Raw genomic sequence first — 26620 nt, 5'->3', positions numbered from 1 at the left:
AGGGGGTTACTATGCTTTTGCAGCAAAACTCACCCGACCTTCTGTGCTAACAGGCCTGCATGGGAAACACACCCTGCAGCTTCCACTCTGCATCCTGCTCATTTCAGGAGGGTTAAGGTGGCCCCAGCTCAGCAGGTGCCCTGGGGAGTAGGAACTCATTTGGGAACAGGGAGTTGTTTACAGATTGGAGATAAATGACCCTGACAACAACAAAGAATGTCTGTCCTAAGTCTGGGCCAGATTCATGTTGGGGTTGGTGGGTTTTTCATGTTTCATATAAAAGAGAAAATCTTCTCTCCAAAGCTGGATTTCAGAGTTTCCTAAATTTGCCCCTTTTCACTGGGGTTGGAAAGATTTATCTTGTCCTTACAGGAAGAAATGCTTGTTTACTACTTCACCTTCTGTTTTGGCCAGGGGTGTTTGCTGGATTCCTAGGCTGCTGGCAAAAGCCACTTCCCTTCAGTCTGCCCTGCCTGCCCCTCAGAGGCCTGATATAGGCTCTTAGTCTGCACTGGCCAGTCACCAAAACCTGGGATCCAGCCAGGGAAACCTGATGTAAACATGAACTTAAAGAAAACATCTGGCTGACTGCTGGCATGCTAGGGGAAGGGGATGGTTAAGGAGCAGAGAAGGCATCCCAGTCTGCCCTTAATTACAGTACCTTGAAACCACTCTGTGGTTTTCAGCCAAGGTTGCTTGTTGTCTTAGGATGACTGCCTGTAAATTTGAAATAAGTAAATAACTTTATTGTGAGACCTTGGCTTAGGATAGCAGTAGCAGCATTCTGAAGGGTTATTTAAATGTCAATAACTTTTTCTAATTCGAGCTATAGGAACTAAATAAACCCATGCAGAATCAATAAACTACTGGTTTGTGTGGCTGTGAACAAGTGTGTGTGACAGAGAAAACTTCCAGTCAAATAAAAGCAACAACAAACATGTTTGCTCAAAACTTATTCTCGTTATTAAACACACAGAACATTTCCTGGATGTTCCTGTACACGGTTTCTAGCATATATATAAAATCCATAGTCCTACTTGCACTCACCCCATGAGTTTCCCACGGAACACCCGAGGGAGCGGGGAGCGTGTGCGGGCTCCACTGCCCTCTCCTGGGGAAAGGCGCTCCCGGGAGCCAGCGAGGACACAGCAGCTGAGCAAAGAGCGACGCGTTGGGCTGAGTTCTGCTGGCGTTTCACCGTATAACAGCACCCATAAAGGTTTTCATCGCACTCATGCTATCTGTAGAGAGATTCTAGCCTTGTTGAGTCAGAGATCCCAGCCACAGCCTGTGATACCCACAACCCCAGCAGTGTCGATGGGGGATTTCATACTGCAGTGAAGTGTTGAGAGCAAGCCACAGAGGGGTATCCCTGCTGAAAGAATAAAATATCAGCTCTGCATGCTGCTTGCTGGGGGGACAAAGAAAAGAAGAAAATTAAAAAAAAAAAAAAAAAATAAAAGAAAAAAAAAGTTGCTTCTCAACTGTGAAAATTACTGGGATACACATGTCATTCATGAGACAAGAGTCAAAATAATGACAATTTTGTTTCTAAATAGTGATAGTCTGCCTGAAAAGCTTTACTTTCCAGTCCTTTCTTCTGAAACTAGTTTCACTTACCCTGCTCTAACGTGCCTCCTGTGTTTTGTATAAATACTGCCTTGTCCCATGGCTGGGCCTTCAGTCCAGAGACACTAATCGAGCACATGCCTTCATGATGCAAGTGGCCTTCTTCCTTGAAGGACTGAAATAAAAGAGGTGTAGCAAGAGTCACATTTTCAGTTATCTTAGTCCCATTACCTAGTGTTTGAGTGCTTAGAAAACCTGTCAGAAAGGTTTCTGGACATATTCAGTTTATAGGAAACAGTGTCTTCAGAACTGGGCATAGCTTTTTATCCTCAAGTGACTAGTAAAGTCACATATAACATCTCTCTCCAGCAAACCAGGAGGGAAAGCAAACCTCTAACACTATTTTCCAAGCAGTCTTCTCTTGGGAAGAGATGGAGAAGAGTTCTGTGGGGTGTTTCCCAGAAACTTTCCATCCCTCCAAGGAAGCTGGATTTCTGAATTTCCAAGCACTTGTTTGCATTTGCTCCGTGTGCCACTTCTCAGAACCTGTTTCCATTTATGTCTCATTTCTCTGTGTTTTGCTCTAAAAGAAGTCTGCCTTCAGCATTGAAAACACTCAGCTCTTTGCTCTGGGTAAGTCAGTTTGTATGTGGTTCTGGTTTTTTCTTAGTTTTTATCAGTGTTTATTTTCTGCTCCTGAGGGTATGTCTACATGCTCCAGTTTCGCCAGAAGACCATCCTGACTGTGAATTCTTTAGGGCAAGGGAATTCAGATTCACTTTCAGCAAAGTTACCCAATGGATGGCTGTCTGTCAGAACAGACAGCAAATTTTATTGCAGCAGAGAATTAAATAAACAAACACCCATCCCCCTCCACACCCCCCAAGAGATTAAAATAAGCAACATGTTTTGTTGTAAAATTTCTAGGGCCAGATTTTTAAGTGGCATAAGTTAGCTTGAGTTTTCTGATCATGTAACCCCAACAATCTGAGTGAACAAAAAAATTGGACATGATTTTATTTACAGTTTGGTTACTTTTCAAGGCTAAAACTCCAGGTTCTCCTGAGAGTAGGCATGGTCCTTTTCATCCTATATTTGGGCTGCTTCCACCTGTTTCACAGGAGTTTGTTGCTATCTTTGATTTATTTTTTCTGCTGTGATGTATTGTCCTTGTTTTTTCACCTCCCTTCTCATTCAAATCTCTCTCTCTACTCCTTTGTCTAACCTTTTCAGCTCTCTTTTTCCCTCTTCCTCCTCCTGTCTTTCCTCTTCCTTGGTAGTTCCTTTCCTTCCCCCTTATCTAAGCAATTGCTGCCAACATCTATATTTGGAACAGAGTGGGAACAAGCTATTCTTGTGACTTTACTTTGAAATAACTGAGAGGAGCAGATGATTTTCTTTGAATAAATAGAGGATACATTGAGAAGACAGGCTAGTAAAATCAAAACAGTATCATTAGGGATTACCTGCCCAGCAGGTTAATTTTTCCCAACTCTCAGGATAACTTAATCAGGTGTTAGTTCTTGTTTCCTCTGTTGTAGCTTTAAATCCTCCTTTTGTGCATAGTTCCTCTCTCCAGGTTAATAACCTGAGGTGCTAACAGAGATCTAGCTCATCACCACAATGTCTGGCTCTCAGACATCAAGAGGAATGACTGCCACCATCTAAAATCTCAGATGCTAAAATTAGATGAACCTGGTTATATATTTGTTTAATGCCTGAAGTCAATGCCACTGCACCTCCTGATGTAGTCACAGGGTACTGTTATAGAGTCCCACTTATATGGGCTAGCACAGAAATATGTTGGGAAGAACAATTTCCTATCTTGCAGTATGATTTCTTCATGTCTTCTCACATTAACTCCTTCTCATCACCAACTGTTCCTCATCACCCCTGCCATTTAAACTGCTGTAAGCAACACATTAACAAAGCTAGCAAGAAACAGAGCTACCCTAACAGGACAGCACAGAATGTATTTCTCCCAGTCTCCCATATTTCTGTGTTTATACAATTAACTCCCACACTGGCAGATCAAACAAGAAATTAGGCCAAATGAGAAAACCAGCATCATGGCTTAGTTTGTGCCATAGGAAGACCCAGGCCTATTTGTCTACTCCCAAGTGAAGCTGGATCTAATAGAACTCTACTCCTGTAATGTGTTAGTGCATCAAACAGCTTTATACAGGGGAAGATACATGAAAATACATGTAGAAAAGTGCAAAGACAAGATATTTCCTTACAAGTTAAGCATTCAGAGGAGATGGCTATTAATGTTAGACAAGAAACTAGAATAAAGCAATTCTTCTACCCATTGATGATTTCTTGGCATTTATAAATGTTCCAGCTAACAGAAATGGTCATTCTGACATGGTACTTCAACAGTTGTGTCTGCAATAATTGTTAATAAGCTCAGCTTGCCTACAGAATGTAAGTCAATACCAGTATCTTAGGAGGGCAACGCTGACAGAACTCTAATACTTTTCTATCAGACTAATATAAAAGCAGATCAGTCTTCAAGCAGATTCTTTTCCATGTTTACACTACTACTACTGCCACCACACTGCAGATCTTGAATGTGCAGTGTAGATCAACAACAAACAGCCTAAAGCAAAGGGAAAAATTAATGACCCAGGCTAAGAATCAACATCTACTCTCAGCATTAGTGGCAATTCCCAGGAGAGACTGCCAAGTGTCTACAGGCTCCTGTACCTCAAAACTGAGCACAAGGGAATTTGGTGCATGCAGACTTAAGAATGTAATAACATTTCAAACTGAATTAAGTGCACGTGCAATGGTTAAGTGCATTTGATTGGTATCAGATGAGTTTTTTTTTATTTTGTGCTGCCATAGAAAGGACATCTATTTTACTTACCCGAGGACAACAGACAAATGAGCTTTGGCATATTTAGAGAGAACTGCTAAAAATGGTGAAGTCAGAATTCTCTCCCATTACCTCTCATCCCCTGTCCCATCCCTGCTATGCTGACAACTTGTAGCTTTCCTCTCAGTCCCCATGATTCCACATGCTCCACACAGCTGTATAAAAACTGTAAAGAGCATCTGAAAAATAATCTTTAGTTCAAGGCTCACAGGGCATTAAGGGCACAGACCTGGGTAGAGGTAGTTAGCCCACAGCTGTACAGCTACAAACAAGTCTGCATTCACTGGCCCAGGACCAGAAACTGCTTCCCAGTCTCTCAGGAGTGCCAGTGTGTCTTTGATTTTTATTATCAAGCAGATATAGATGTGACTGTGGCTTGGTTGCAACTAAACCATAACTAAACCCCACTGAGATGTGCACCCCAACCTCCCTGGTCTGGACAAGCTGAGAAAATGAGCATTTTCTGAGCCTTTCTAGTATCACAGAATGGAGGGAATTTTTGTACCCAGAGTTAGAGTCCTTTCCCATAGTATGTGATGTGCTGGATTCAGTCCTCTTTTCTGTTTAAAAGCATCTCAGCCCATTTCCTTAGTCTTACAGGATAGCACCCAAAACCGTGTTCCAGAGTCACTCTCAGTGCCTCCCCATGTCTTTATGATTAAGGCTTTGGGCTTTATGTGAAGTGAGCCAGCTGCACTGCCTTCATATTGGGGGTCAGAGTACTTGCCTGGAGAAGAGCTTGTGTTCCAATTTCTGCACTCCAGTACTGTGCAGGTCGTGAGGAGCCAGCAGGCTGTGCATCTGTAGAAAGGTGAATGAGAAAACCCTAAGTACTGCATTACAAATAGTTAAAACCACAACCTCCAGGCACTCTCCAGGCATCCAAGGAGGGACAATCACTATTGCCATACCCACCCCACAGCCTCCAAAAGGACATGGGATAAGAAGGTGTGAAGAAAGAGTTGCTCCACACAGATGATGTTTTTTACCTTAATTCATAAGAGATATCAAAGAACAGGAAGTATTCACCATGAGATGTACAATAGAATCTCCTTAAAGCTAGGCTGAATAATCATAGAACCACAGAATCTAAGAATCAACTAGGTTGGAAAATACCTTGGAGATGATCAAGTCCAACCTATAATAATAACCTATGATTACAACCACATCATATTCCATGCTGTGATTGAGGACAGCACTTGTGCTGGAGTACACTAAAAACACCATCTCTGCCACATGACTGGACAGCCTGACCAGGCCTGCCGTGGACATTGCAGACTTTTTGATAAGCACAATTATTGAAACACAATTTAAAGTTGACAACGTGTCTAAAAACACACACAATGTCAGAGGAGAAATGAAATGTTGCTTCCCCCTCCTTCCCTAATCTCATTAAAGACTAAGGAAAAATAATGTATGGAGAATAATACTTCACCATCTAAAGAGTTTTTCTGGTTTCTAAATCTAGTGAAGAGTCATTGTATATTTTGACAGAAAAATGGATCAAAATAATAAAGTGAATACAAAATTATATTGCTGTCAATAATTTAATTTACACAAAATAGCACTGTGACATGGTAATTGTTATATATGATGCAGCATTCAGTATAATATTTGGAGAATGCATTATAGAAAGTCAACATTTAACTACTAAAATCAACTTACATAATCAAAGCTGTCAGAGAATCTTTACAGTTTTATATTAATTTGAATGTAATTTACTATAGAGGTGTCATTCTTAGAGGTGCTTACAATAGTTAATGATCTCTGCTCTTCCATTATAAAATCCTATTTTCAAAGGTTCATCACTTGGTCTAAAGAACACTGAAGCCTCCGGCACATTTTCCTTTTCCTTACAAAAACTCTCTTAGACAGTTTAAACTTTCTTCTCAGAGCAGATAGCGTGGTTGCTTTCCAAATTAATTTTGAGGATTTGCTAATTTGCTGCTTGCCACCCTGGGATCTCAGAAAAATAAGGGTACTTTGCAGAGGAAGTCATTACAGTTACATTTTCTTCTTCCATTTTCCTGAGCATGTTACCCCTCAGACCATTTTTCTTGCTGAAATATATAAGTATCTTCCAATATCGCATCCAAGTCTTCTCTCTTTCCTGTTTTGCTGCCTTTAAGCTTTCTTCCAGGTCCTTCTCCTAATCTCACACTTTGACTCCCAGCTCTGTTCTGTGTCTTCTCACAGACGTCCACATTTATGCTGGCAACTGCTACTTCCAGGGCATCTGTCAGTCCATGGCTCTCCTGGCTGCAGCCTGTCAGCCTCACAACTTTTTTCAAGCTGCAACCATAATTCACTTTTCCAACTCATTATAAGTCAAACAAGAAGCTTTGCTCTAGCAAGTACATTTCTCTCCCTAATCTTTCAGGCTTGATTCCTATCAGACATTAAGCCATCAACCCACCCAGACCTGCTCTGGGTTGGTCGTTGGTGATTTCCAGTTTGCCAGCCCCAGGAAATATGCAGCCCTGAAGCATTAAAGCTCTTTCCCCCTGCCCCAGGCTTTATGCCCAGGGGGTAGGACATTGCAAATCAACTGCCCACAAATACCTTGTGCAGGTCATTTCCAAAACCAGAATTTGAAAGGCAGATTGTCAAAACAAAGCTATTACCCATAATAAAATTAAAACAAATAATTACCTTACTTCAGTAGACCTGCTCCAGTTCATGGGTCTAGTTTTCTCAAATTCTGCTCAAATTCACGTGTTTTTCATCCATGTCATCTAGGTGTCATAGATCCCTTAGCTTTCTGCAACCTCAGTGTTATTAGACCAGACTCAACATGTACAACTGCATCCAAAGTCTAAATTGTTATTACCATGTAAGCATTTAGATTTACACGGATGTAGTTTTGTCATTTATCCAGGACCTGTTTATTTTCTCTACAAGGAGAAAAGCTTTTTAAAATATTTGGAATGTTCTATTCTAGCCATTCAATCTTTTTATGGCCACTTTTGTCCATTGCCAACACTTACCCAAAATGCTTCCTCCCTTTTTTCCATCTGTGTCATTTCTGTGTTTGAAAAAATGAATATATTACTTTCTAATAATTCAGTGATGGAAGAAGATGGACATCTCCTTTCCATCACACACACTGGAAACAAGATTTGCAGTTTCAGACCAAAAAAATCTGTGGCTTACCTATCATGTTACTGGAGGTGGAAAGAGAAACCGTTTCATAGAAGTCATGTTGTGATGGTGGCCTTGATTCAAGGGAAATGTGCTCAGATGTTGACTGGATAGCACTGGTGACTGACTCAGCAAGATAGTTTGACTAGGACGGATAACAATGATAACACTGGGAGTATTCTAGTTGATCTTTCAGATTCATAATTTATGATACAAAGAAACTCTAGAAATTACTTTTCTTTTTCCCAGTGGATCTCCATTTGGACACAAGAAGAATTAATGTCTGAATAAATTATTTTATAGAGGCATTTGACACACTTCAGATTTTTATTCTGGTTTTGGAAAAAAACCCTAGAAGACTGACGATATCATGGACTACTGTCTGAAAGCTCTGGATGTTATTTCATCATTCTTTGAGGAAACAGAACTGGAAGATAAAACTTTAACACTGTCAGAAAAGTCAGCGACTGTATGGATCTCTTCTCTGTGGGATGAATGGGACCTGACAAACACAGGATCTTAGAGGATGATCTTCCAGACTGGATGATAATTCTTCCATTTTCACTGTCCCTTAAACGAATCCACCAAACTCGTTTATCTTCATTCAATATTTTTACTCCTTGAATCTCAATGAAGAGGTTTTCCTCTGATGTAGGTAGTCTGTTACCAAATGCCTGCTCTCCCGAGGTTGACGCCCACTTCATTCAAGTATTCCTGGTGCAGCGGGGATGTTAGTGGCTACTGGCTTGCAGCCAACATCCCACACGTTTCCTCCGCAGCAAAAATGCCTTAATTCTGACCCACTGCCTTTCAAGTAGATAGTGGAAAAAAAAAAAAAAATCAGTCACAAAGAGCTTTGCTTTTATCTGTATTTCCCCTTCAGAAAGATCTGAAAAAAAAACTTCAGATATTGTTCTTTTCTTTTTCAAGGTCCACGGTCAGCAAGGGTGAGGCTTGGTGCCGCTGTTAGAGCTTGTGCCACAAAAGAAGATAAAGGCACTCCCGAGAGTGTGTTTGTGGATTTGGGTAGAGGAGTTTTAAACAGGGGCTGGAGCAGTGCCTGCCATTGCACCAGAGGCTGCATCCAGCACCTCTCCTGCTCAGCAGCTCTCCTGAACACCATTCCTTCTGAAACTGCCACCTACTGTGGGAGCATGTTTTTCCCAAGCAGGGCACTGAAAAAAGATCAGAAGGGACAGTAGTTTTTGGTTCTCCACTGAAGTTTTCCATCCTCATCGCAGATAGGGAGAACATTGCTGACTTTACGTGAAGCTGGAGCAGTGTGTGCCAAGCCCAGCATGTGAATGAGCAAGAGGAACTTGTACGTGCTCACAAACCGGGCACGCTGCAGGCCTGGCATGGCCACCACCAGTGGCTTTGAGATGTGAGCAGTTATGCAATGCACACCCATTCTTAGACCCACAAAAGCCAAACACATAAAATGGGATATAGTGAAACAAAGCTGTCCACTTCCTATCTCCATTGCACATAATCCTATGGGAAAATAACACAAATACGTCTTATATTTGGAAATCTGGTCAAGCAGAGGTGAGGAGAAGTCCAGGAATGCTTACAGGGGAATGTGGAACACAAAATTACAACACGAGGAGAGCTGGAATCAGAAAGCAGGGAGAAAAAGGTTGGCAAACAATTGAGTTCATTTCCAATGGTGTTGTCAGGTTGCAAGAAAGATAAACTACTCTCCAAGCTAATGTTATGTAGTGAGAAATATCTGAGGGAAGACATTAAGAAATAGATATAAATCAAAAAGATACCATGAAAGAAAACCCCAAAGACAACTACAATCTGGGAAAAATCACCAAGTGGAAGGCAGATGGCCAAATCTTGTGTACAGATATAATCTACTTGATTCAAAAGAACAAGAAAGTCAGGATGGCTAGAAAGAAGAGAGATAATTAAATGGAGAGAAAGGAACTAATTAAAGAAATCATTAATGCTGACCTTGCATAAATAAAGTTTCAAAGATTGCACACATGCTAATTTGAGGAGTAGGATGGCTAGAGGTATGGAGACAATTAAAAATATTCACTCCTCTATACCAGGGATAATGGTAGAATCTGAATGGAGATTAAAAGTATTTGGTACTGTTCCAGTGGATTATGATCTTGGAAAAATAACATGAAAACAGATGTGGCAATATACTGAATTTAAGGAGAATAGAAAAGTGTACAGATGAACCCAAGGAACAAAACTAAAACAGTAAAATGAGCATAGGTTAAAACACAAGCTGCAGAAAACTGACAGCAGGAATGATTTCAGGAAAAAACCTAGTATAGGTAAATTTGATAAAACAGAGGAAAGGCTGCAGCCGTCATCACCATGACACTTGCATTACGTCTCATTTCCAAATGCAGAATCCAATCTGGGAGAAGGCAAGAAGCAGAATATCCTCTATAGGGGGAAAAAATGGGCTCTTTCTTTTGTAAGTTCCTGTGTCAGTAGCCATGTTATAGGGCTGCCAATCATGGCATATCAACTGAAAACCAGATAATTTTCTAAAGCATCCACCTTCCCAGAAAAAGATTTTCAAGTTGACTGTGTACAATCCAGCTGCTGCTTTTAATCTTTCCCTGACAACAGTAGTTGTTTTATTACTCTGACAGTCATTTTCAGCCCATGAATAGTACCACAGTCCTTGTAAGATAGGAAAACTCTTTTGATCTATAATTTCATAAGGTTTAGCAATGGACAAAGGATTTTTCCGGTATACTTGATCACACACTTGCTGAAGTTTAGGCCCAGAGCCAGTAAAAATGCACTGAGCTACCCTTTTGGAGATACACAAAAATCTTTCACAATTCATCACAATTTTTGATGAATAATGACTGCCAGAAAAAACAAAACAAAACAAAAACTTATTACAAAACTATCATGTATTAATAGAAAGTTTAAAACCAGGTTACTCCTGAAATAACTTTGATACATTGCTACAATCACTTTTAACTGCCCTATTGTTTTAATATACTATGATCTATAGGATAGAAAATATGGATGCAAGATAGGCATAAGTGCAAAAAAGTAAGGTATTTCAAGCTGTCTGTAATAGCTAAGAGAAACTGGGAGAAAACTCAGTCAGACAGAGTAGTTCTCCAGCATTTTGACTTGTTCTCTGCTCTACAATTAAGAACTATTTTTGTGCAGTCAGAAATACTGTATAAACTCTAAAAGAAAATCTATTTCCAAACAAGACTAAAATGCCGTTCAACAACCATTAAGAGTGAAAAGGCAATCGAAAATTTTAAAATCTGTAATTTTTATTAGTACAGGCTGCAGTACTTTGAGCACTTAAACATATGTTAAACTTCTCACACATGTGCATCCCATTTTCTTGTCCTATTCCTATTGGAACACATTCTGCTTTTCCTTATGTATAAGGAATTAAACCAGAAAACGTTTCTGATATTCTGAAGTGTAAGGACAGTGTTTCCAGAAGAGCCACTATTTAGCAGCAGTCAGTTGAATATATAGCTACAGTGGGGAATATTTAGATAAGGTGCTGCATTGAAGTCTAACTTCTTTGAATTCCATTCTTTAAAAATTCTACATCCATTGGCATAGCCAATTTCCATAAAGGCATTCCTTTCTAAAAATCCACACCAGGCTTAAAGTTTAAAGAGGAAAAAGAAACAAATCTCTTTTTTGCTGGATGCAGCTAGAAATCAGTCATCTTCATACTTAGACTGATCAGAATGAAATTAAGGAGGATTAAAGGATACAGGAGTTACTCTTCCACTCCCTGCACTATTCAATTGTTGATGTCTGTAGTATTCCTCAAGTAAATATATTTCAGTTAACAAAAACATTGGATTTCATGCCTTTTGCTAGTCAGCTTCTGTTTAAAATCTCTTGAAATTTCCACAGAATTCCCCAAAATCACATTTTCTGGCAAAATACCAACCTGACTCCTACAGTCTAACAATCAAAACACAACTACTTAGCCTCAGTGTTTTCAGATAAACCACTTAATTTGATTCCATTAAATTATTTTAACAAAATATTGAGATGCCTCTGTGCAACTATTTAAAGAAAAAAAAAAGTTCCTCACAATCAGCTAAAACTGACCCCAATGTCACTGACCTCAAGAAATCAGCTCTCAGTGCAAGCAGAGATCCTTAACTTCCGTTTCTCTCGTTTGTCAGATCTCTAAATGAAAGGCTCTTCAAAGGGTTATCTTTCTCTAAACACTTAAAGTTGTATTTTTAGCCCCACTGCTTTGGAATAATGCATAGCTCTGAACTTTGCAGATGCAAGATTCTTCTTTCCATTATTTCCTTCAGATTAGGAAGACTCAGAAGAAAGAATTTGGACATTGTTGTTTGCTAATTATGTTAAGAAGTGCCTACAGTACATCAACATCTTGTATCAGACCATGCTTGGAATTACAACTTTCTCAGCATTTGCTCACTCAGTCTTGAGTAACTGAATTATTCCCAGCCATTACCAATTCTTGGACTTCCCCTTTGAGACCTCAGTCCACTACACTGGGAAAGATAGATTTACTGCAGGAGACATGGCCACATGTTTCTGCATCCTTCCTGCCACATCTTGCAAAATGCTTAAGACATTTTGCAACAAAAATTAATGAAAATTTGAAAGCACAAGCAGAGCTGTGCTCTGATAATCCATGCAAATTCCAGTTTATGTAGGTGTCAGCTCTGAGTCCTGTCAATAACTAAGAGGTCTGTCTGGCTCCAAGCCCTACTGAAGGCAGGAGCAGTTCCTCCCCTCAATTCTGTAAGGTGAAGGTGTTGACTGCTCCCAGCACAGCAATGCCTGGGGACTTTCTGCTGCCCCAGACTGCCATGGTGCAGCAGATCATTGCAAGTACAAGGCAGCAGCTCTACAAGCCTGCAAGAACTTCATGCAAATGGGACTGGTTATGTTTCAGGGGGTGCAGAATATCCCACCAGGACCATTTTGTTGTCTGTAATAATGTATATTTAACTGATGATCTACATCTGCAAAAGCATCAACTTCATAACCAATTATTCATCAAAAACTTACCTCCATGCTTTCTGTTTCCAACACTGACTTTCAGGATATTTCATCTAAGAAATCGGAAGTAGACATGAATAAACAAACATGGTATTATAATAGCTTGTTAATTCTGCATCAAGACACATGATGTTAGATGTACACCCAGTACTGGAGCTCATGGAAGATGAGTGTGCAAAAAAGGAAAGATTATAACCAGAATAATGATATATGATCAGAAACCTCAATTTGTTTTAGCTTCATCTGTTTTGGATGTTTTGACTGAAAATTGTATTAATAATTTCCAAGTTGTGACTAACTGATTTAAAATATGATGTCTCCATATGATATTTCAACATTCTGCACACTGTACCTAAGAACAATCAGAGTGAAGTCTTTCTAATGCACTGTTGTGTCTCTGTTCATTTGTAAAATACAGCTATTCTCTCATCATTCTGTGTGGGACAAGAGAAATACTAAAGAGCTTTTTGCCATAGAAGATGAAGAAAGAAAGAAAAAAAGGAAGTTTTCTTCACAATAGCAAATAAAGGACCCCATCTCTTGGCATCAGTTCACTGTCTCAAATCATCTCTTGGAGAAGGAGACAAATGCTGTCTTCTGAATTACAGTCCCAGTAGAAACTTTTCTGCATAGCAAAGCAAATCAGAAACATAAAGCCCTCATTAGCAGAAGTAGCTTTTCCAGGAACAGAATAGTGACTGGGAAATCATCTGATTCCTGGACATCCAGCATTTCAGCCATCAGCCCCAAAACAAAAGGAAGGGGAAGGCTAAGGGCTCTTGCACAAAACTGTGCTCATAAGGACTCTGCTGCCAAACTTTTTCCAGGCACTTGTAGGACAGTATCTGCTTTCATTCAGGCTCAGCACCCTTACAACTTCTCACCTTCCTCCTTGATGTGAGAGCAACTTCTGCAGTAAGCACATTTCCACACCTCTTCCTGAGGAGGAAGGATACTTGTCTTCTCCTGGCTTCAGTGTCTGAAGTATCTGCCAATATTGGTGGATGTTGGTACTGCTGTACCAAGAGGTCTGTGGCAAAATGCAGGTTGGTGTTCTCTCAGTTTACTGATAATGTCAGAAATTGTACTGCCAAGTAATGACTTGCACAGAAAACAACACCCTTCTACTTCAATCTCTGACATTCTTCCAGCAATCAGTCCTGGCCAGGCTGTTGCAGCATCATTCCAACTTTTGGCATAAGCACTGTCAATTGCCCTCCCTCCCAGTTCCTATCCTTTCCCTCAAATCAGAAAATGCTTTGTGTTACTGGAGACAAGGAAGCATCCTCCTCTGGTTAGAGATGTTCTAAGTATACAAGGAAAAGAATGAAGAATCAAAAATATGTCTAGCATTTGTATAGGTTATACATACATACACACACATATATATGTAATTTGTATGGATCTAGCTGCTTATCCAAAATTTCTTACATGTAAATAAGGGAGCATTTGGATTGTGGTTTGGGGTAGGTATCTCCTCATGCAAACATGAGGCTGCATTACAGCTACAAATGTTTCTTTTGAGTACTTATCACTGTAATAGCATGAAACTATCTGGGCAAGCCCTTTACAGGTGATGTTCTTAAACCTTGAGTTAGTTTATTAGTGGTGCTAAACTAAATTGACTGAAACAGATAAACCTAATGCATTTTCTATGAGCAGTTTCCAATAGAGAAAATTATTTTTCTAATAAGTATTGATAAACTGAGTATCAGTATGAAGTAAAACCAAGTGTTCACAAAATTTTCAGCAAATGAGGTAATATTGAGACACATATTATGACCTCTTGGAAAAGAGAGTATATATATTGGTAACAAGCTTCCAAAGCAAACTGGATATGTAGTGTTGACAGATTTTCTTTTTTCATCAATAAATTGTGGAGGAAATTGCAGAATTGATATTAATCTTGCCCTTTGACACGTCTTGCTGTGAGATTTCATTCCATTAATATTCCTTGAAAGAAGAGGTTTTAAAAACCAGAATGACCTGGATCCCCAGTGGTGAAAGGTGAAGTGGGCTGTATTTGGAATCGCCTCTGCAGAAAGGGAACACCTCAATAAATGCTCTGCGTGATCGGTTCTGACAGAGGGTTGTGTATCTGCCAGTGCAACCTACATTTTTTACGCTAGCACAAGTAAGAATAAATATTATCTCCCCTCATGTGACAGACCTTTGATAAAGCAGAATTGGCCAGGTTGATTAGGAGTATGTGTCAAACACAGATAATGGGGGAATCCCTTTCAGCAGCAGCACAGCACCTCAGCAACCAGAACAAGGCAAATTTAACGAGCCTTCTGTTTTTCAAGAGATATTAATTGCAGTCCTGTCACATAAGATACAATTCAAGATAAAATACGTAAAAAGGGAGGGGGGGGGGATTGGATTTCATTCCATTTTTGTCATGATTATAAATTTTCTTTCAGGACCATGAATCTTACCACTGCTGATCTGAATACCCTAGATGGCTGGCACACTGCAGTAGAACAACATTTATTGTTACGAGTTCTGTGGGACAACAGAAAAATGTCAGGTTTTCTGCTGAATCTTTCTACCATTATGATTTTTATTCTACCCTGCACATTTTGTTTGCTTGTTTCTTTTCTATAAACACAAAAAGCAGGCATCCAGTCATGGGTCTCCAACAACAAGGATGCTTCCTCATGTCTCACCAGTACTGTCAAGATTTTATAAATGGTTCTGCAAATATCCCATTTGATACTTCCTCAGGGATGCTCCCAGGCTTACAGATAAATATCCATCCAAGAGTTGTGTTGGATTGATGTACAAATTATCTTCACGCAAGTAAATCAGAATTCCCAGTTCAGTGTTTCAATAGTTGAATCTCCACTCAGTTGTCATAATTGAATAAATGTTCTTTCTTTGTGCATTATATAAACTTTGTACTGCCAATGCATGTGCTCTCAGGCCAGGCTCCAGTCAAGGGAGAAGGTGGACCTGCCATATGCTGGATGCTGCTGCCTGGCAGTGAGGATGCTCTGCCACACTGCATTTTCACCTGAGTCAGAGCAGCTCCAGGCTGACCCCCTGGACGTGGCACATGCTGAACAGTGGGCGCTGCCTGCATGTGCATTGTGGCCCTAAACAGGTCTCAGCCACCAAGCTGCTCATCTTCTTGTATTGAGGATTTTCCATTAAAATTAATTCTAACAAATACATTGTCATTTTCATGGATGCAATGTGCTTCTGAATGAGATCTAACTTGTCTTCTAACAGTGCATACCTTTGTGATGAAACACTGACTGCAAAGTTCCAATGGCAGTATATTCAACCCTAAATATTCCCAAATTACATCAAAATATGAGAAAGTTAGAAAAACTTAATCCTTACTCCTAATCCAAACATGAGGCTAGAATAGTTCAATTTCTTTAAAGATACTGCAACAGCAGCTTTGCAGAGAATTTTTTTGCTAAATAGAGGAACCTTAAAGCTGTTGATAACTGTAAACCTCTTGTACTGGCAGTGCCAAGAACTCCAAAACCATAACATGTATCACATGTAAATATACCTTGGTCATCAAAAGGTTGATTTTCTTTTCATGACTGAGAAGGAAATAGATGGGGAAAAAACCAAAGATGGGCCACTTTTTCTATAAAATATGTTAATGGCATTATTTTATTTTTTCAGCAAGGAGCAAGGATGCCCACAAAGACAGACTTTTGGGAATATTTAGCATTTATATAGGTCCTTACATGTGAGTGTGAGAGTTTACCTCAGACTGTTTAGGACATGAAAAACACTAAGTCTAAAGCTGCTTGCTTATGAAGTTCAGGCAAGCCCAGGCTCACCAGCAGAGTGGTTACTTTAAGGAACTTTGGGTGACACTTCAGGCAGCTTGTAATCAAACCTTCCTTTCATACATTGGTGCTAGCAGTAAGGCTCACCATTTTCTGCTCAGAGCCTGCATATTCAGGAAACATGGAACTGAAATTCAGCCAGGCACACACATCCCCCAGAACTGAAAGTATGGTCTGTCAGCCAAATGACACAAAACACTAAAACACACGTTTTAAAGTCTGTCTTACTCAGCAAAACATTTGCATGCTTTTGGACACATCTCCAATGACAGCATTTCCTAAATGCTATCCTCGAGAAGTGAGGCCTCATTTGGCCTAAAGATGCAATGTACTAACCTGAATTCTCAGAAATATATGGGAGTCCCAATTCATATTTTAAAAGTCCCAGCTGGAGATTATCTGTATTTCAGGAACCACGATAATTTTACAAATCCTGTCCAAGGAGTTTAATTTGCTTCTGAAAAGAGGTGCTTTAAAGATGATAAATACACAATTGACAGAAATAGAACCTCAGCATGTAATCCAGTACCTGTTGGGTCAGAAAGCAAGTCTGACACTAAAATGAGCAGCTTTTTGCTGCTTGTATGGAAATGCTGAGATCATTCCAGGTGACCCTGTGCAAAGATTAAAGGACCAATGGAGTTTTTATATGCACTATTTTCTGATTGTAAGAAAAAAAATTCTAAATGCACAGATGTGAGAAAATTAACTGGAAAAATTACTGAATAATCATACGATTTGGTGGGGGGGGGGGGTTGTTGCTGTTTTTAAAGATTTTCTTTAATAACAAGTATTGATATTGTAGGATGGTGCAATATATAATTTCATACTATGCACTCTGAAATATCCTGAGATTATTCAGTTAATTTTTCTGAAAACTACTACGTATATATAAGCTACTTAATTAAATACAGGAAGTTATCTTCTATCAAACCCCTTCCACATTCTGAACATGAAAGAGTACACTAGAATATTGATAGCCCATCCACTATTTTAATGTTGGAAAACAATAATTTTCAGTAATGACAGGGAGTAATCAAGAAAAAAAGAAAAAAATAAATGAATGAATATATGAACTAATTTTGATTCTCTTTTGTACTGTCACATGGTGAGCAAATAAGAGCCTCACGTATGTGAAAACAGCATTTACTCTCTCTTGCAGGGAGATCACTTACCCCCGAGCTGGGATGGGCTCTTTGCTGTGACCTTTGTGAAGCCGCCCCCGCTGCCCCGCAGTTAACACGTTCTGAAGACCCTCCTTTGTCTCTGTGCCTCTGGTCACATACTAGCAGCAGGCTCTGCTACAGTGGAATTAATTAAACAAACTGCTCCAAGCTTTAATCTTTGATACAGCAGCCAGTGCAACAGAAACTATCTCATGAGTCACATATTTGTACACATCCAGCAGACAAAATACATGTGTGAATGTGATCTACATGCCAATTGATATTTTCACCCTGTTCCAGGATAGCTGCTTCCTAAACCAACCAACCATGAGTAAAAAAAATCTAATAGCAAGGACAGATTTTTCCTCTTACATTGAATTCAATGATCATGGTAAAACCCGCAACAACACAGAAAACAAATCTCTCAGTATACAGAAAATTTCAAAATCACCAGCACAGAACTAGCAGACAAACACCTAGACTTCACTAGATCAGGGTTAAAATGCCACAAAGTGGTGGTGTTCTCCCACCCCACAACCTGGGCAAGGAATGTGAGATGGCATCAGATGAAACCTAGCATTTTTATAGGGGTTTTCCAGGACATCTGAAACTCCTCAGGTGAGCACATGTTTTGACATCCTCTTGGCCCTTCAGTTTGCTCTCCCTGCATGGTACCAGCTCTTTGGGCCTCTACAAACAGCAAAAACTCACAGGAGCATCTGGTGCAAGGTGACAGCTGCAACAGATAACATCTTGTTATTGGTTTATACACTGCAGCCTTCTAGCAAACATCTCCAGTTATCAGTTCAGGCCAAACCCTTCCTTCCTTCCTAAAGAAGTTAGTGTCCAGGTTAGCACTGAAGAACAGCTCTGGTACCCTGAGGTATGAGATTTTGCATGAGTTGGGGAGTGAGCGTGGAAAGTGTTGTTAGCGAATCTCCTCTCTACCGCTCAAGAAAGGCACTTATTATTACCAGAGAAATTAGAATACTTTAAGCTTACTAAGTACTTAAAATGCAACTACTTCAAAAAGACAAACTACAACTGAAGTTTTCAGCAGTGGCTTTCAGAACCCCACCCTCAGCAAAGCAGAAAGAAAAGAAATGGGAGCTCAGCACTTCTCACAAAATAGGGCTGTGTAAAACCCCCAGGCCAAAAATACTCTTCAGAGATCCTCAGAGAACATAAAAGATCAAAACTTCAACCTCAGCCCTGTGTATCTGAATTGCTAATAGATGCTTAGTACTGTCTCCATCTGCAGTATCACACAATGAGGATTAGAGGTAATCATGTTTTTAAGTAGTGTTTCACATTGCCAGAAGCATCTTCAAAACTCAGATTCAGAATTATGATGTAGCATTTTCTGTCTTGCCCTGAACAAGGTTTTCAATGACCAGTTTATGAACAGCTGCACCAATACTGCGCTCTTCTTATGTGCTAAAGAACACTGGGACATTGCAAAACTACAAAGGCTTGTCCTGTCCATTTAACCAGCATGTCACATAGAGACAAAGCATAATGCAGCTCTGTGAAAAGTCCACCCACAAACTTCATTTCACACTATAAGAATGAGGCACTTGAGTTCTCTGTCTTCCTTCTCTCACAGGAGTTCACATGACAGCAACTTAAATATTTTGGAGATTCAAGAATATAGCCTTTCAAAAAGTTACCTGTTTAAAAAAAGTAGTCATAAAAGATACTTCAATATTTCTTTCTTGCTCAAAACCTTTGTATTCAGTTTGTTTTAAAATGCAGATCAGTACTGAACAATAAAATAGAGTAGTTGTCATTGAAGAGAAAAGCTGTATCATGTTATTAAAACCTAACTCTATAGAATTGGAATCCACAGCACTTTGAAATGAATTAAAATGCTATCACTAGAAATTTAATTTTTTTATTAATGAAACATGTTGTCGTAAATTGCAAGCTGAAGTTTAAAAAAACCTGCAGTATTTGTTATCAAAGAGGAGACATTTATTTTATCAATTAAACCCATAACAAAACCCCCATTATACTGACACAGCAGTACCAAAAAGGACAACCCCCTTTCCTGCATGCACACTCATGCACACATACAAACACACACTCCTTTTACCCAAAGCTGGCAGAAAAGACCCACAGATCCAAAGGGAGAGGCCAAAGGAGCAACAAACCCAAATATCAACTGTACAAAAAGACATCCCTCAGCAAAGCTGTATTTGGAAGACAGTGTCCTGTTGTTAACATGCTGTGTTCATGGAACTACACAATCATGTAGTAAAAAGAAATTAAAAGTGAAGATTTTAAACTATTATTTTAGGACTCCATTTTCCCTAAGCAGAGATGTAGGAAATGGTGAGGACTGTAGTAAAGAGATCAAATATTCCTGGAAGAAGATCTTTATATAAACTATTGAATAATTTCTATGTGGTTTTCTACAGATCTTATAAGTCCCAAAATAACCCTTTTAAGCATTTAATTTCATAACAAATTAATTCTCTGCAGTGGGGAACTACAACAAACTTGGAACAATTTTCTTAAATGAAGAAACAGCTGATGGCTCAGGTTTACCAACACTGCTCATCCTCAGCCTCAGGATTCACTGACAAACTTTGGCACTGATGTCTCCATGCAGCAATCTCAATGAGGCCAACCACCTGCATTTACCTTGAAAAAATGGAAAATATCCTTCAGCAAAGGGAGGCCAACAGCTTTACAGTAATACCAGCAATTAGTGCAGTCCTATAACACAGACATGCCATAAACTCAAGATACTGGCAGGGTGGATTCAAGGACACAGATTAGGAACTTTTGCCTAAATTCGCTTTTTCTGGATGTTACTCCAACAACAGTTACACCCAGAAACCCCTTTACCTATGCAAAATTAGCACAAAATGTGACAGTAACAATATGAAGAATACTGACATCAGTTAGTGGTCCTGCTAAGTCATCTGTACATATGCTAAGGGCCCTGCTTTGGTCACTTAGTTTAAGCACAGGCACTGCTCCTTTCATTGTATAAGGATATTTTCCAGATGAAAACCTGCAGGAGTCAACAGACATGCACGTTGACTTGGCACAGCCTGTTTTTTGGTAGTGGGGGCCTGCAGAGGTAGCTTCCATAAGAAGCTGCTAGAAGGTCCCACCACGTCCGACAGAGCCAATCCTTGATGGCTCTGAAGATAGATACACTGCTGGCCCAGTTGGAGAGGCTGGTAATGGCCTGTGATGGCACATTTAAGAAGAAAATCAAAACAGCGCCAGCGCAGTTTCTTCCCGGAGGTGGGAAGGCACTGTGGCCACCACCGCGGCAGCGTGGCCCGTGGCAATACGCCGCCATGGCAGCTGCCATCTCAGTGTGGCCCTTGCCGGCCTGGCCACCCCCAGCCGGCCACGCCGTGGGCAGAACGGCAGGGATGGCAGCAGCTTCTCCTTCCCGGCCCCGCCTGACGAGAGGCGCCCAGCGGCCCCAGCGCCGCGGCGGCCGCCACCGCCAACAGCAGAAACACGGCGAGCGACTCCCCGGCACGGAGCCTGGCCGGGATCAACTTCTCAGTGCTGTGGGTCCTGCAGGAACCTCTGAGTTAGGGGAACTTGTTGGCAATGGTACCCACAAGCAGCAGATTTTCTTCTAGTCAGAGAAAAGGAGGAAGTGAGGACACAAGAGAGAAAACATGGAGGCACCAAGGTCAATGGAAAAGAAAGAAAGGGAGGAGGTGCTCCAAGCATTGGAGCCGAGATTCCTCTGCCAGCTTTGGTGAGGACTATGGTGAAACAAACTGAGCTCCTGTGATGCACAAAGTCCATGGGGGATGCAGAGATTCACTCACAGCCCGTGGGAGAAGTGCTCATGCCAGAGCAGGTGGATGCCAGAGAAAGCTGTGATCTAGTGGGGGACCCGAATGGGGAGAGAGGGCCCCTGCTTCCAGAGACAGAGAGCCTTTGCTTCCCAACTAGAGCAGCCTATCCTTAAAGGATTACATCCCGTGGACAAGTGACCCACGCCACAACAGTTTTAGGACGACTGCTTGCCCATGGGAGAGACTCCACGGCACAGCAGAAAAAAGACTCCTCTCCCTGAGTGATGGGAAAAAGATCTCCAGTGAAAACTGACCAAAACCCCCAGGCCCTGTCTCCCTGTGCTGTCAATGGGAAGGAGGGAGGGGCTGGGGGGAAAAAGTGTGTTTTTAAAGGCTTATTTTACTTCTTATTATCCTCCTCTGACTCTGTTAATAATAAATTTACTTAATACCTTTAAATTTGAACCTATTTTTCCTTCAGAGTGCTTTTCTCCCAGTCCTTAACTCATGAGCCCTTCACTAATTTTTTTCCCCCTCTCCTCTGCCCAACTGTAGCAGGAGAGGGTAAGTGAACAACTTTCATGGGTGTCTAGCTTTTGGCCAGTATCAAACCACAGCAGTATGCCAGTCCTCATAGTCAGGAAAAAGAACCCATTTAAATGTCAGGACTAAATGAGGCCCTTTAAGACCCATTTCTATGACATGCAGGTGAGGACAATGAAGTTACCATAACAAACCTTGCACAGATGCAGCTGGAGCAGGATGTGGCCATTGGAGCCACCTGAAATCTGCAGACAGCCAGATGGGAGATCTTCCAGATAGCTTAATCCCACTCTCAATAAAAACAAAAAATAACCAAAAAACAAACAAACAAAAAAAACCCACAAAAAAAAAGATACAAACAAACAAACAAAAAACCCCAAAAAAACACAACAATAAAGAGAACATTGGCATTACCAGGTGCAGCTTTAAGCAGGTGCCAGTCTTCCTCAGTAGTAATTGAACAGAACTTAAGGAATGAAAAACAGCTTACCCAGGTACTTCTGAAAAATTAAGCTAGAAGATTGTGATGGGAATAGGATAAATGACAGTTCTGTTGCCTTCTTAGGAATTCTTTTGGAAAACAAACCAGTGTAAAAAATCAACAAATAAATCACTGCTGAGCTATTTTCCTCATGACGACATGACCTACACAAATAAAGGTGGGAAAGTGTTTCTTTGCAGCCAGACTGTTGAGAAGCTACCCTGCAAATAAGAACACTCTATCTTCATTGCAACAGGTCTTGACATTGACTTTGTAATGTTAATTAGCCAGATTCAATCCCAGTATTTGCTTGAATCAAAGCAACAAAGATATATGAACATCACCATCAGGTAAGTCCATGAAGCACAAATGCATTGACCGTCAGTGGTACTCCCTGTACCAGTTACCTTCTCTTTTTGGAAAAAAAAAAAAAAAGAGTAACCTTTGGAGAAAGAAAAAACACCACTGAATAATTTAACAGAGCATATTTCTCAAATACAGCAAGCTCTAGTGTTATCACAGCCAAAGAAAACTGGCAGAGGATTTGGCTGTAGCAAAGACACTTGTCCAAGTATGAAGTTTCCCATACTGTGAGTTCTGAGATACTGGGCATCACTGTACCCCTATTTGTGAAGCAGGGGAGCAGAAGAAATGACAGCAACCTATAAACTGGAGCCAACACGCTTACAAGGACTATATGCTGCACATTAGTGTCTGCAGAAGATGCATAGAAGCAGACTGAATGGGTACACAGGAACATCTGCCAAGCCAAGCACAGAAATAATAGAAAAATACAATATTGAATTCTGTGTGTTTTTATAAGCATCTTGATGATAGAGGCCCCAAAGACAGGAAGAAGTAGCATCACTTTGTAAATATGATTTTGATGCCTTTGGAAGACACTGGAGCAGTCCAAAAAGCTTGGGGAGCGCTTTCATCTACCTTATTATTTTACCTCTTTCTCACATACACACTCAGTCTCAAACTGCTTTACAGCCAGCTACTTATGTGCCATGTTTGAGTAGATATGTAATAGGACAGGATGTTCCAAAGAGAGAAGGAACATGCATGAAGATACAAAAGGGGGTTGCAGGGAATGGGCATGAAATACTCTGTGCAGGCTTGCCTTATCTCCTGGGCTGCCCTTTATCTCAGAAGGTGGAGACCTGCTTTTTCTTCCTACAGCTCAGGGTGCTGAACTTCCAGCAGGAATACAGCATCAGGCTGCTGTTTTCCAGAACACCACTGCTGCCCCACCTCCTTTCCTGAGGTAAGATATGCCTTTACTACTGACTAATTGATTCCTAAGAGCATGAGAGCTGAACAATATATACATTTACACAAACTATACTATATAGTGTGTGAAAGCAAAGCAAAGCTTTGAACCCAAGGCAGCAGCCTCTGAAGGAACCAGATGGGCCCATGAATAGGTGGAATTACAGGTCACAGAGATACAGTGGAATTCAGCATCACAGTGTGCATCTCTGACAAAGTTCACAAAAAACTATCTCAAGGTAACAAGGGTTTATGAAAGTAAAACCACCAACAGCATAGCAATGGGCAAGAAATTTGATTGTAACCTGTAAATCTAACATCAAAGGTCTTACAAGGCCACTGATGGCAGATGGACACAACATAAATGCGATATTGTACACCTAATATAAACAGCTCTCTTAATCTCTTCTTTCACATGCATAAGTAACTCATACTGCATGTAATGTCATATATCTAGTAAACAATTAATTTATAATCAGCTTAAAATGTATTTTAATAGTATTTTCCTAAAGGTCAGATAATGCAAAGAAGAAGAGATAAAAAGGATACAAAAGCTTACCTAGGTGATAATTTGAGTATCCTACTGCTAGTTTATATAACACAATGGTGTTTATAAAAAAAAAAATTAACAGTATGTAAGTGAGAAAGGATAAGTAGTGTGACAGGATCAACACTAAAACTCAGGAATTTCCCATTAAGGCAGTTCATCCCAAGTTTACCATTGTATAAAACAGCATAAGAGAGTTTACTCTTGGGTATACAGTATACAAGTATATCAAACAGTTATAAGTATATTATTCTCTTTCCAGTACAGATGTGTTAAACCACTGGCTTTGGCTCCAGATGTGATTTGCACTCCCACCAGACTCTGGGAAAGGCCACAGCCTATGTTTTGAACATGTCATTTCAGGACATAAAGTGAGAACTAGTTATGAAATTCACTTTCCAAAACCTGCAGTACCCAGCATAATAGGAATTCTGAATTTACAACACTACCTCTATTCTATAGCTTGTCAGGCAAGCTTGACTTCAAAAGTTGAAGGTTAGGCCAGGACAAGCTGGGCCTTCTGATGTATGTGTGACAGTGTCTGGTGTCACAAGCAGCCTTATGCCTTAGACAGGCCACACTTTCAAAAACTGCTTTCATTTTCCCTCCACCCCTAGAGAGCACATTAAATGCACACACACCATGGCGAATTCAGCTTAGCAATAGAAGCTAACAAAACATGAAAAGTTATTACTGGTAAGCCCCTAACAGGAAAAATACCATCTTTCCCCTGGCCTTCTTAATGCCATGCTGGTGTATACACATGGACATATATCTAAGATAGTTAAGAACAATTTAAAAAGAAATGTTTGCCTCTACTTTTTATTTGTTAGCATGTTTGTGACCTACATTACAGGACTGGTAATTTGAACAATCCAAGAGGATCTTTGGGGAGGGAAGAGCAAGATGTGATAAATACAGTGTATATTTACTATCCGCATAGGGGCTTCTCACACCTTGTCAGATCTTTCTTCTCACTCCTCATTTGACACTGTCTCTATGATCTCAGGTTGTTGGAGTAGGTAAGAGACACAGCAAACAAATTATTGACACATTGATGCATCCCCAGAAACTACTATTCCCACCAGATTTCCAAGAACATTCCTGAAAAGTTTAGTCTGAAAACCAGATAAAATATTTTAAACAAAAAGAAAAAATGTTTGTTGCCTCCTTGTAGCCTGGGCAGGCTCTAAACACTTGGAGATTTTGTATTCCTGCCCAATAGTCCCCCTCAAGGGTAAATGGGTTTCTCATGTATCTAACAGTAGAAGCAGAAGGTTTCTACCTTCTGCTCTGACACCTCAGTCTTGTACAAGTGCAGGGTCAGTGTCTCTTGGCAAATAGCTGTGCTTGGGCCTGCTGATGGAAAGTTGTTCCCTGGCTGGTGCTTGGTCCCTGGCAGCCTGAGGAATGACTCAATGATGCCATGTCCTGGTCCAAATGTCTTCATTGGTGCAGATATGTGGCACAACAAAATATCATTGTGTTTGTCCCACCTTACAAACTGTAACTGAACTATTCAAGTTACTCCTTCTAGCCTTCAGAGCAACCCATCAAGTCAGGAACTTATGGATGGTAAGGCTTCTGTCCAGGGAAGAGAACTGGAAATAAACACTGGAGTCAGAAAGGCATTTTCCCCTTTTTATTGCTATCTAGTACCACAGCAGTGACCTAGGACATCTCTGTGGCTCTAGTTTAGTGGCTTTTGATATTTTACACTGATGATCTTTATTTCATAAGATGGTGCTAGAAAGTTTCATTCCTTTGGAAGAGAAAGAGGAAGCTAAATGGATTTTTTGTCCAGTCAGAACTACAAGAACTTGGCAAGTTTGTTGGTCTAAAATGACACATAATTATATATTTTTTGTTAATTTTTAAAATGTCACAATCAAGGAGAAAACATACTTTGAAAGAGCAGTCTCAGACTACAGGGAGAGGAAGACAAGTATACAAGCAAGGAGAAAGATATAGAACCTGAAAAGCCACTTGAGTAGATTTACTCACAGGATCAGTCCCACAAACCAGTTCCTGAACTGCCTATTTGTGGATCACATGCAGGCTGCTTGGGAAACACAGATAACAGCTAAAATATTCTTCCCCAAAACTGGTCAAGGATCTTTGTCTCCTGGATGAGGTTTAAGCTTGTGCTGAGCTCTTAAAAATTACAGTGATTATTTTCAACAAAAGAATTATATGAATAACAAAAATTAAAGGTAGAAGAAGCTCCCACATGCCTGTAATTCCAGATGTAAAATCTTTTTTCTTTTAGAAAGGATTCATGTTACAAAACCACCTTTATTTGCTTTGCTATTACACAGTTCAATGTTTTCTACTTTTTTTCACTCACCTTCTGAAGAAAGAAAAAGTAAATGAAAACAAAAAGCTGATAGTGAAATACATTATGAAA

At 40.2% G+C, this 26620-nt stretch overlaps 1 long non-coding RNA gene across 1 annotated transcript in view; it reads left to right on the top strand.

Moving 5' to 3' along the window:
- LOC144246596 (uncharacterized) overlaps positions 1 to 26620 on the top strand; it is a 34051-nt gene that overhangs the window by 4726 nt on the left and 2705 nt on the right. The window contains exon 2 of the long non-coding RNA XR_013340252.1: positions 23577 to 23661. This is a non-coding gene — a long non-coding RNA (uncharacterized LOC144246596). The remainder of the gene's footprint in view (positions 1 to 23576; positions 23662 to 26620) is intronic.

Source organism: Lonchura striata, chromosome 7 (genome assembly GCF_046129695.1).
Source record: "Lonchura striata isolate bLonStr1 chromosome 7, bLonStr1.mat, whole genome shotgun sequence".
Taxonomy (NCBI): domain Eukaryota; kingdom Metazoa; phylum Chordata; class Aves; order Passeriformes; family Estrildidae; genus Lonchura; species Lonchura striata.
This window is presented reverse-complemented; position numbering and strand designations above follow the sequence as displayed.